Source organism: Phascolarctos cinereus, unplaced genomic scaffold (assembly GCF_003287225.1).
Source record: "Phascolarctos cinereus isolate Bilbo 61053 unplaced genomic scaffold, phaCin_HiC Scaffold_7;HRSCAF=346, whole genome shotgun sequence".
Taxonomy (NCBI): Eukaryota; Metazoa; Chordata; class Mammalia; order Diprotodontia; family Phascolarctidae; genus Phascolarctos; species Phascolarctos cinereus.
Genome location: NW_027556180.1, coordinates 182,961,413 through 182,973,726, shown reverse-complemented (window position 1 = coordinate 182,973,726; position 12,314 = coordinate 182,961,413).

Genomic DNA, 12,314 nt, shown 5'->3' with positions numbered 1-12,314 from the left:
TAGACTGTTGAAGTATGATGTTATATGGAAAATTTAGCCATGCTTTGGATCATAAATATCCCCTTATATGAGACTTTAATTATAACTGTAAATTCAAAAAAAAGCACCAAAGCTTAGATTGGGAAGGTAGACCCAAATCTGGATCTGGGAGCTTAACAATCATGTATCTAATTCCTTTATTTTATAGATGATGAAATTTAGACTTCTAGAAATCTCAATTTATCCAATATCAAAAGGCAGTACAAAAAGTGTTCCAGCAAGCCAGCAGAAAGACCCACCTCAGCAAACCAGTGGGAGATCCTGAACCCTGTTGTGGTAGAGGAGGCGAACACCAATACCAGGACCCTCCCCCCAGCCCCACATGCCTTAGCATAGTCAAGGGAAGGGAACTGGCAGACTCCAGCTGCAATCCACCATGTACTTCAGCGTAGTCCTGGGTGGACAGGCATCTTCTGGTGGTGAAACTCCACATGCTTTAGCCTAGCCCAGGGCAAACAGGCATCCTCCAGGGGACAGAGCCCTCCTGCAGCCAACCACCTTCTGCCCCACCCCAGTCAACACAGTACCAGACATGTGGGCCTCAGAGCAATATCATTGCAGCACCAGGTAAACAGCTAGAGACTGCAGCACAAAAAGCCTGAGACAGAGTCCCTTCCACCCTGGGAGGAGAAATCAAATTTAAAAGAAAAGTAAGAGGCAAAAAAAGAAAAAAAAGATGCTCAAAAACACCAAAAAAAAAATCTGACCTTAGAAAGTTATTAGGGTGACAGGGAAGACCAAGACACTAACTCAGAAGAGAACAACAATGTCAAAATGCCTATGGGCAAAACAAACAAAAACAAAAACAGAAAGAACTCATGGAAGAACTCAAAAAGGAGCGTAAAAATCATATGGGAGAGGTAGAAGAAAAAGTGGGAAAAAATGGGAGTTATGAAAAAAGAGCCAACAGCTTGGAAAACTGCTTAAAAAGTAGAATTGGCCAAACGGAAAAGGAGATACAAAAATCCACTGAAATAAACAATTCCTTAAAGAGTACAATTGACTAAATGGAAAAGAAAGTACAAAAGCTAATTGAGGAAAACAATACCTTAAAAGTTGGAATTGGGCAAGTGGAAGCTAATGGCTCCATGAGACATCATAAATCAATCAAACAAATTCAAAAGAATGAAAAAAATGGAAGAAAATGTAAAATACATTCCAGGAAAAACAACTGACCTAGATCCAGGAGAGGCAATATCAGAATCATTAAACTACCTGAAAGCCATGATCAAAAGGAGGACCTGGGCAGTATCTTTGAAGAAATTATCAAGGAAATTTGCCCTGATATCTTGGAACCAGAGGGCAAAATAGTCATTGAAAGAATCTACCAATCACCTCAGCAAAGAGATCCCCAAATAAAAACCTCAAGGAACATTATAGTCAAATTCCAAAACTATCAGGTCAAGAAAAAAATACTACAAGTGGACAGAAAGAAAAATTAAAATATTGGGGAGTCACAATCAGGATCACACAGAACTTGGCAGCTGCAACATGACAGGATCAGAGGTCATAAAGTGTGATATTCTGGAGGGCAAAGGAACTGGGAATACAACCAAAAATCACTTACCCAGCAAAATTAAGCATAATACATCAGGGGAACAACAACAGCAACAACAACAACAACAACAGAAAGGTCATTCAATGAAATAGAAGAACTTCAAGCCTTCATAAGAAGAAGAACAGAACTAAACCAAAAAATCTGACCTCCAATAGCAAGACCCAAGAGAAGCAGAAGCAGGTAAAAAGGGAAAAGAAAGCATAAGAGATTCAATAGAACTAAACTGTTTATATCCATACATGGAAAGATGATACTTCTGTGTCCTTAAAGAATTTATGATCTAATTCTTGAAAGAACTTGTGACCTAGCTCTTTAAGGAACTTATCATCTAGCTCTTTAAAGGACTTATGATCTAGCTGGGAATATAAGGCTAATGCAAAAGAAGTGATTAGACAGTAATAAATAGGACGTACAATTGAGTTAGTAGTTTTTCAGAACAACCTAACATTGAATTAGGACTTAGAGAAGAAAGTGGTCCCTTGGGATTCAGAATAGTGGAAAAAGGCTCCATAGAAGAGAACAGAGAAGGATGGGGAGAATTTTAATAGCAGGAGATGAATGGGGTGGTCATATATGGAGAAAGAAATTAGTAATGTCAGAGGAGCAGTGAGATAATCATCCTGATTTTAGTGTCTGGTGAATGTTGAAGCAGCATGGCAGAACTGATTGCTGGTCTTGGAGTCAGAAAGACCTGGGTTCCAGTGCCACCCCACCTCAGACATTTATTAGCTCTGTGACTGTGGACAAGTCATTTGACCTCTCTGGACTTCAGTTTTCTCAGTTATAGAAAGGACTTGACCTTTAATGCTCCTTCTGATTCTAAATATGTGTGTTCTTCTGTGAGTAGTAAAAGATAACACTGAATAACTGGGATAGGGTCAGTTCATAGAAGCTTTAAAAGGTGGACATAGAAGATCACATAATGCAATAGAAAATAGAATCACTGCCTATCTTTAAATAGGGTAACCAACGTGATCAAAGTGGTACTGTGAGGAAGATTAACGTGGTAGCAATGTGGATTATTACACTGGGAATTAATCAAGTTCTCCTACATATTTAAATTCCTACAATTGATGACAAATTCTTCTCAAAAGAGAGGACTTTGTAACCAAATTATAATGAGTAATCAAGCTAGGAAAATATAAAGTGTTAGCACACACACACACACACACACACACACACACACACACACACACAATGTATATCTCCAAATGTGATTTATTGAAGAATTTTCTTTTCAGTCTCAGGAAGGCTAGAGATGAGGGATACTGAAAATTTCCAAGTCTACATCAGATCAACTCACAGGAGTTGTGAGAGGAGTGAGGGAAGAATAGCGGTTTAAAAGCCGATACCCCAGCTTTCCTTTTTTCTCCCCATAGTAATAGTCTTATCTCTGTTATGTTTTAATATTCCTCACTTCCCAGGAGCTCCATGGCAGTGATTAGTCAGGAAATAAGGTGTTATTTGTGACCTCCACACCTAGACATACAATTTGGGATTTTTGAACATTGTAGCTAACTAGTTGACAGGGAAAAGAAAGGAGAATGAGAAGTGAGGAGTGAGAAATAATCTTTATATGGCTGACTTTTAGCCTGTTCTCATAGATCCAGGGGCTTGTAACTAGAGACTGGCTGACACTACTGCTCTCTGTCTCTGTCTCTTTCTCCACCTGAAGGCTCACAGCAATTTGAACCTCTAGCTAGGCTGAAAAGGGAAGATACTGGAGAGACTCACTTTGGCCTTTTAGGTCCTTGTGAAATCCCACCCAATTCTGACTCAGCAACTAATTAAAAGTCTATTTCTTCACCAAGTATTTAGTGGATAAGAAATAGTCAAAATATCTGCACATACTCTGAAGTGAAGAACAGGATCTCTACATCCTCAAGTAATCAAGTATTTCCAGAAGCAGCTAGCAAAATATTTATGTTTCCAGGATGAGGCTTTCACAGTCTCTGAATACAATCTTAATGTTCTAGCTAGGCTCTGAGAAACTTGGGCAGAGTTCATCCCCTCCCAACCGATCATGAAATGTTAAGGGCCTTGAGTGGCAAAACAAAGAAAAAGTGTAAATGATTGTGGACTGAATGTCTAGTTTTACTCTTAGTTCTCATGAACTAGTCACTAGACTCTAAGACTAGTAAACAGATTAACAGTCTTCCAGGGCCTTTCATTAGGGCTCCATGCATTGGGATGTCTTCCATCTATGAGATGGTCCACAGCACAATTTCTAGGCATTAGGGCAGGAACTTATCCAAGAGTCCAGAGCAGGAAGAAATGAGAACAAAGAAGAAAGAAAAAGACAGTTAGGGGTACAATGTTTTAGAAATCCAGAAAGTTTAAAGAACTACTGCCAGAGAGAAATTGAATAGGAAAGGGATTGAAGAAAAAGTCATTAAATCTGGCTAGGAGTTAGTCAATCAACCAGCATTTATTAAGTGTCTGCTATGTGCTAGGCTTTGTGTTAAGTTGTGGAGATGCAAAGAAAGGAGGAAAAACATACATGCTAAAGGGAGGGAACATCCAAATAACTATGTACACACAAGTTTTATGCAGGGTAAATGTAAGGGAATTCCAGAGGAAAGACATGTGGTAGGGAGGTGGGAGAGGCTGGGAAAAGCCTCTTGCAGGAGGTGAGATCTGAACTGAATCTTGAAGGAAGCCTCAGGATGTTGGGAGACAGAAATGAGGAAAGAGGACATTTCAGGTAAGGGGGCAGCCTGGGAATGAAAAGGTGATGAAGTCTCGTGTTTGAAGAACAGCAAAAGGCCAGTGTTGTCGGATTTTAGAGTAGAGTATGTGGAGCAGAATAAAGTTTTAGAAGACTGGAAGGCTAGAAAGGGACAGGTTTTGAGGGGCTTTAAAAGCCAAGCAAAAGATTTTATAGTTGTTCCTAGAGCCACTGGAGTTTATTGAGTGGGTATTTCAGGAAGATCATTTAGGCAACTGAGTGGAGAGAAACTAGAGGCAGGGAAATTAACTAGTGGGCCATTGCAATAGTCCAGGCATGAAGTGAGAAGGGCTTGTACCAATGTGGTGGTTATATGAGGTGAAAGGAGACATTTAACAAGAGATATTGTGAAGGTAGAATCAAATGGACTTTGCAACAGATTTAATACATGGCGAACACGTGAGTGATGAATAGAGGATGATGCCTGCCTTTGACATTTATAGGGAAGTAAGAAAGAAGGGAGAGTTTGGGGAACAGAAATGACTCAGTGAGAGCACTTAGGCCACGTGGGTAGGTCATTACCCATGAAGTCTTCAAGGCTTGGCTCAGATACTACCTAATCTATGAAGTCTGATCTCACACCTTCACCTGAAACTATGCTCTTTTGCCTAGAACAGTCTGAGAAATGTTACTTTGATTCATTTATATAACAGAAGTATGAGAATCTTACCGTTTTAACTTTTTTATGTAATCAGATCTATCAGATGCTGTTATTTTTGGTTTACTCTTGCTACATCAAATAAATTCTTAAGTAAGGAAGCTTTATTTTGGGATTAATTTGATTGTACAAGATACCACAAAGTATCTTATTTTACCATAATCATTTAAATGTATTCTTCTAAAAACAATTTCAGTAAAAGAACATTTTAAAAGATTTTCTACTTAATATACAAATATTAATTATATTTCAAAAAGGTAGCTCACCAAAGTCAATAATTCATACAAAGAAGAGCTTTTGTATCTGCCAAGGGAATGAAAAATGAAGTGTTGCTAGTTTGATTTATAATGCTGTTTTTGTTAATGCTAAGCAGACACAAGTAATTAAACCCCACAGTATGTTCAAAGAGGAATGTTTAAAAATGTTTGTTAATTATTGTGGATGTGATAGCTATGAAAAAGGGTGAGAAGGCAAAAGGTCATTACAGAAATGAGTTGGCGTATGGCTCCTCTGGTAGAATTTTGCTCAGTATATTGTCCACTTCGCTGAAAGTGACAATAATAGGAATAACTAAATTGAGTACATAGATTCTTAACTAAAACTCCATAATGATATTTTGGAAGAGTATAAGACAGACTCCCTATTTAAGACTTTTAACAATACTAGTAGTCTAGCATTTCCACAATAAGTGTTGTCCTTGGACATCAGAATTTAATTAGGCTATCTTGTATTGGACACCAGATAAAGTAAATGGATAGTCAGCAACCTTAGCTTATATGGAGTAAAATAAATCATAATGTGAAATTTTTTCTCATGTACTCTCTTCTAAACCCAATACAAAATTGGTCTGAGATAAACGGTTTTCATCACATGCCTCAGATGAGCACAAAGACCAGCAAATTACACTATTAATTATACTGAACTATTCTCATTATTCAGAAAGATTAGAATAAAGAATCCAGATAACAGTTCTGTAGATTTTGTTTTCTAAGTATATTAGAAGACTTTTCTAATGACTATAAGGTTTAGGATTATTTGTATGAAACATAAAATATGAACCTGATAGTGGTGTCAGGTAATTGGGAACATGGTATGGTTGATAATATTCTCAAACATTTCTTACATACCATCGTAATGGTTTCTCTGTATAACATTCACAAAGTAATTAACTCAAGGATATGGACTGTCACAATAAATTAAAATAAACTTTAAGGAACCTTTTTTTTAAAAAGGTATTTTAATACATAAATCTATGCTGTGAGAATAAGCTATAGCATAAATTAGATATTTTATGCTTTTTCAATATATAAAGCTATTGCTTAGTGAACATTAATATCATTTACTATTAAATTATATATATATGTATATGTGAGTGTGAGCACACACACACACACACACACACACACACACACAATTTTTTAGATTAACTCTCAAACCAGTGTATGCTACTAAGTAATCTGGTAGGTGATCAAAAAAAAAGAATTATGTGATGGAACTCCTTTTTTATGAGCAGCCATAATTTAAGTAAGTTACATACAGAGTGTGACTAAAAAGTGAACTTTAAGTGAAATTGAACTTTGAGCTTGATTCCCACTGTTGAAGAGTACTGTCATATGATGTAAAGAAAAATTGACTAGTCACAGAGAATATGGGTTCTATTTCTAGCTTTGCCATTTCATATATGTGACTATGGACAAGTCAATTCATATCTCTGGACTTCAAAGTCCTCATCTACAAAATGAAATGGTTAGACTAGATAATTTCTAGGGTTCATTTCCAGATCTAACTTTTTTTTTAATTTTAAGTATATTAGTTAGGGCCCATCAGTCTTTAGAATGCCCCTTCAAAGTAATTCATTCATTAATTCAACAATCATTTTTAAACTCTTACTATGTGTAGAATTTTTTTGCTAGGCTGGGGTAATGGGGAGGGGAGGCATTTACAAAGATGTTTAAAACATATCTCTCTGCCTTTAATAAGTGTGTGCACCAGACGTATATACTCATGCGCATATATTTGTGTATGTATATATGTAGTGTATGTGTATATGTGCATATATGTATATGTGTATACACACATTATATATATACACACAGGCTTGTGTGTGTGAGCGCACGTGTGTGTGTGTGTGTGTGTGTGTGTGTGTGTGTGTATATACTCAACAGATTGTGTTAAGAATCTTAGAAGGATGAGCAATCAGTAATCTACCAAGTTGGGTGATCTCCTCCTACATATTTGTAAAAGTCACCTCTTAATGTTTTTGTGTACAGAGCTTTCCTAGCAGCTCATTCTCCATCAGGGGTGTGGCTTGCTGGCCTAGAAAAACATCCAAAGCTAAGGCAATAGATAGCAAAAGTAAAAATTCCCACAATTTGTTCCCTTTGCCACCTGCTTCTTCTCTTAACAGCATGTTAGTTAGAAGTATAAGAATTCTGCATTCATTTGCCAGAAAGTTGGACACTACTGAAATGACTGAACAGTAACAAAAAAGGTCAGTACCATTTTTCTACTTTTTCCACTGTCCTAAACTTTCTCCCAAAGCACCATATTTAGTCTGAACTAAACTTTTTCTCTCCCTAGAATGAGAAACATCCCCCACCCTTTAAAAAAAATTCTCTCTCTATTTGTTGGTCATGAACAAAATATCCACATAAGTTAACATTTTTACTGGCCAACCTATGTTACGTAGTAAGTAAATGAAATCTAAATTGAAAGTAACATTCTATCCAATTTAATTAAATAAACATTTACTAAGTATCTATATGCCAGGCATATAGATGTGCTAAGAGCTGGGAATACAAAACAAGAAAGACAGTCCCTGCCCTCAAGAAGCTTACAATTTAACAAAGGACCAGACAGCGCACAAAAAGAAGTTCTTTATAGAAACCAAGCTGAAGCTGCTGGTGGAAAAAGGAGTTACCTAGAAAGTTCTGAGCCCTCTGTAAAGGAAGGCTTTGGTTGCCCCATCCTCCAGTCTTTCAATCAGAGGACAGAGGCAACTGAAGGGGTTGAGAAGGTACTGAGTATCAAAAATAGACTCATTTTGCATGGCAGAATAGCATTACAACAAATAAATCTTACCATCTTGATAACTTTGCTAATGCTTTACTAAGATCTATCCTTTGACAGCACTCACCTCTTTGGAACTAAAAATCCCTAGTGCTGTGATTGTAGCAAAGGGCCTACTGGCTTATATGACCTCTGAAAGTTTCTCGTGGTTTATTTCTCAATAACTGTTTGTTTCCACACCTCAGTATCATACCTTTACATGCAAATATGTATGTCTTCCTGACACCTGTGTCTTCCTACTTTTCTTGCCTTAAATATCTTTAGCTCCTTCCTTCTGCTACAAATACTCTTTCTAAAGGAGGGACGGGGCAACCTTGGGAGTCAAATTCACCCTACTTCTTCTGTGATGGAGTCAGCATCTTCCCTAAGACTTTCTTTCCTTTCGGGTGTTGCTGCTATGCTGGGGCTTAGCAGTATTTATGTATATACACATCTGCATATGTACATGTATATAAACATACACATACACATGTATGTATACATTTATATAATAAAATACAGTGGCTTATAGTTCCATCTAAATAAATTTTTTGTGATCTTTACTATAATTTTTATCCTGGAAAATAGAAATTTGGTTTCAAGATATTATTATAAGAAAGAGTTTTGCTAAAATATATAAATTGAAATATGAAAAGACAGGTAACATTCTTCTCCATTAGCAGTCATACTCCTAGCAGAGGGTGAATTTCTTTGTATCCCCAGCTCTTAGGCAGTACATTGTACATAGAAAATGCTCAATAAATTCTTGCTAAGTGATTGATTGATTTAATAGTTAAAACCTTCATTTTTAACCATTTTACATGTTTATGCATTTTGATAGAATGGTAGAACTCATGACTGAAAGTTCTTATATGTGAATATATAATTGAGAACATTTTATTTATAATAGAACCTTGTGTATTTTTCTATTTTTATTATTTGTTGCTTGAAGTTATTTTTTCTCCTCAAGTATGATGATGCACTAAAGTAACAGATGCTCAAAATGAAGTGCTAAAATCACTAATGTTATTTTTAGGGAGTAGAAATTGCAAGTGGTGATGTCTCTTAAAAGGTAATTTAAATCCATGAATAAAGTATAAATAGTACTTTTAGTTTTTTCTACCTATATGAGAGAAGTCAGTAACTATATCTACAGGCTAAGTTGCTTCATATTTATGGGCAAAAATATCTAGGTCACTGAAACTTTGTGATAGGAGAATTATGTGATATTAGTTTAGCTGGGACTCATGGCTATAAGACTGGAAGATCTTGCCATATAGGCTAGTTTTTTTTTCCCTTAAAAAGACATTGAAACTGTTCTTGAGACAGTTCAGGAAACCAAGGCCTATACTGTTGTTATAGTTTCCCAGTTTCTTGATGCAAAAGCAGTTTGGGCTCCTCAGGCTTGACAGACTTTTCACTGCCCTGTAAGGGAGTCAACACACCCTACTCCCTGCATATTAAGAAAGTACATCAAAAGTGGAGGTAAAGGAAGCTGTGCCCAAATGAACCAGTGTTGCCAGTACTATAGCTTTGCTAAATATCCATTCCATGAAATTTTTGAATAAATGCTACCTGGTAATGTGAGCATATTTTTTTTTTTTTGGTTCAGGCCTAGGCCTAGATTGTCCTGCATCAATCCAACCCAATTTATATGCTGTATAAGATAAGATTTGTGTCTGACCACCCCCTCCCAACCATCTATTTCTTTAAATGCTGAACCAAACCAAATACAGCATGGATAGAAAACACACTATAGAATTGTCCCGTAGCTTTAATGGAGGTGAAGCTAGGTAGAGCAGCCAGAGCTTTAGCCCAGATTCTGACACAGAAGTTGGGAAGTTGGCAGCACTTTCCAGGTAGACTATACTTTCTTCCCTTGGAGGTTCCTATGTTTTCTGGGCCTTCATTCCTGCAGCTGTAGAGCAGTGAAAGTGAGCAGGGTCTCATGCTAGCAGAAGAACAAGCTACCCTCTTTCTCAGGCAATAGTCTCAGGGAGCCAGAAGTTTGAAGTGGGTCCTTGGGGCCTTTGGCGTGAACTGGTTCATTCAAGACTTGCTTTCTCTAGACTAAGATCTCACCCTGGGGGTTGGGGGGGGGAGTTGAAGTTGCTGGGACTGGAGTCAGGAAGATCTGATTTCAAATCTGGCCTCTGACGCTTTCTAGCTGTGTCACTTAACCACCTTCTGGATCAGTTTCCTCAACTGGAAAATGGAGATAATATCACTTTACTTTATAGGATTGTTGTGAGGATCAAATGATATAATATTTGTAAAGTGAACAATGGCTGATGTGTAATAGACACTTTAAAAATGCTTGTTCCTTTTCTCCTTCACCTTACCCACTGCTCAAGGGAAGCATTGACCAGCTAGGTGGAGCAGTGCTGAGTGGTGAGTATGGAGTTAGGAAGACTCATCTTCATGAATTTAAAACTGGCCTCAGATACTTACTAGTGGGTGACCCTGGGCAAGTCAATTACCCTGTTTGCCTCAGTTTCCTCATCTGTAAATATCAGCTGAGGTAGAAAATGGCAAACCACTTCAGTATCTTTGCCAAGCAAACCCTAATTTGGGTCACATAGAGTCAGACACAACTGAAACTATTGAATAACAACAAGGAGAAGCATTTCCTTCCTCTCTGGAAAAAGCTATAACTCCTCTTCCAGGTAGCCCAGTACCTGCCAAAGGGTAGGAGTGGGAAGGTAGTATATCAAATGTTTTGTCCCATAAAAAATGAGAATTAAGTTTCTAATTCAGCATCAGGTTTCATCTATCTATTTACTATAGACACCATCGTCATACTGCTTTATTCTGATGCTTATTTGGGTTAAAAATAATACAGAGATTTAAGTATTCTGTACCTGACAAGGCTATTGACCTTTAAATAACTTTATTTGCAAGTCAATTAATATTCAGAATGAAATTCATTCTAAAAAGGAATCGTTCACACACTCAATAATGTACTGTCCACTTAAACACACATAACCCCTGAGAAAAATTTTAAATAAGTTCAAATCTTTTATTTATGAATTTAACCAACTTATAATTACAAATTAGAAACTATCCTATGTTTATTTATTCAAGAAGTCATCTAAAACAGGATGGAAATGAATGTGTGTGTGTCTGTATATACACATATGTTTTGGTGTATACACACACATTTGTTGTTATTGAGTTATTTCAGTCATGTCTGATTCTCTGTGACCCGATTTAAGGTTTTCTTGGCAAAGATACTGAAGTAGTTTGCCATTTCCTTTTCCAGCTCATTTTTACATATGAAGAAACTGAGGCAAATAAGATTAAGTTACTTGCCCAGGGTCAAACAGCTATTAAGTATCTGAGGCCAGATTGTAACTCAGGTCCTCCTGACTCAACATACCACCTAGCTACTTCATGTATACATATACATGCTTATTTATGTATATATCATCTGTCATCCATCCATCCATCTATCTATCTATCTATCTATCTATCTATCTATCTATCTATCTACCTAACTAAATTTCATATTCTTCCAAAGAGAAGTGGAGGGGACAAGTGGTATGTATCTAGTAATGTCCAGTATTATTTAAATCTGTATTTGAAGAAGGGCAGCCAGGTGGCACAATGGATGAGTGCCAGGCCTGGAATTGGGAAAACTCACCTTCGTAAGTTTAAATCTGACCTTAACCTTGTTTGCCTCAGTTTCCTCATCTATAAAATGAGCTGGAGAAGAAAATGGCAAACCACTGTAGTATCTTTGCCAAGAAAATCCCAAATGGAAATTTTCCCAAAAGAGGAGAGTCAGATACGACTGAAAAGTGACTTAACAACAATAGCAATATTTGAAGAGAACTCATAAAACCTTCCATATCTCATACTTTAAGTGTTTTCATTCAACATAAAAAATAGTTTCCATTATTTTGCTTTATGGCTCATTCCATAGATTTGTAAATAGAATAACTTGAATAGACCTAAAGCTAGGATTCCTAATATTTTTTTTGTGTGTGTCATGGACCCCTTTGATAGTTTGATGAAGTCTATAGACCCCTTCTTGGAAAAATATTTTCAAATGCATAAAATAAAATACACAGAATTACAAGAGAAATAATTATATTTAAGTAATGTTATGAACATATTAAAAATAAAAACAAATTCCTAGACCCCAGGTCAAGAACTATTGATTAAAAAGGTCTCTTTAGGCTGTGATTTTATATAGCAAGAGGATTAGAAATTATGATTAATTATAGACAATGAATGCCAATGATTATTCTCTGAAGTCTGGGAAATCATCAAAGAGATCA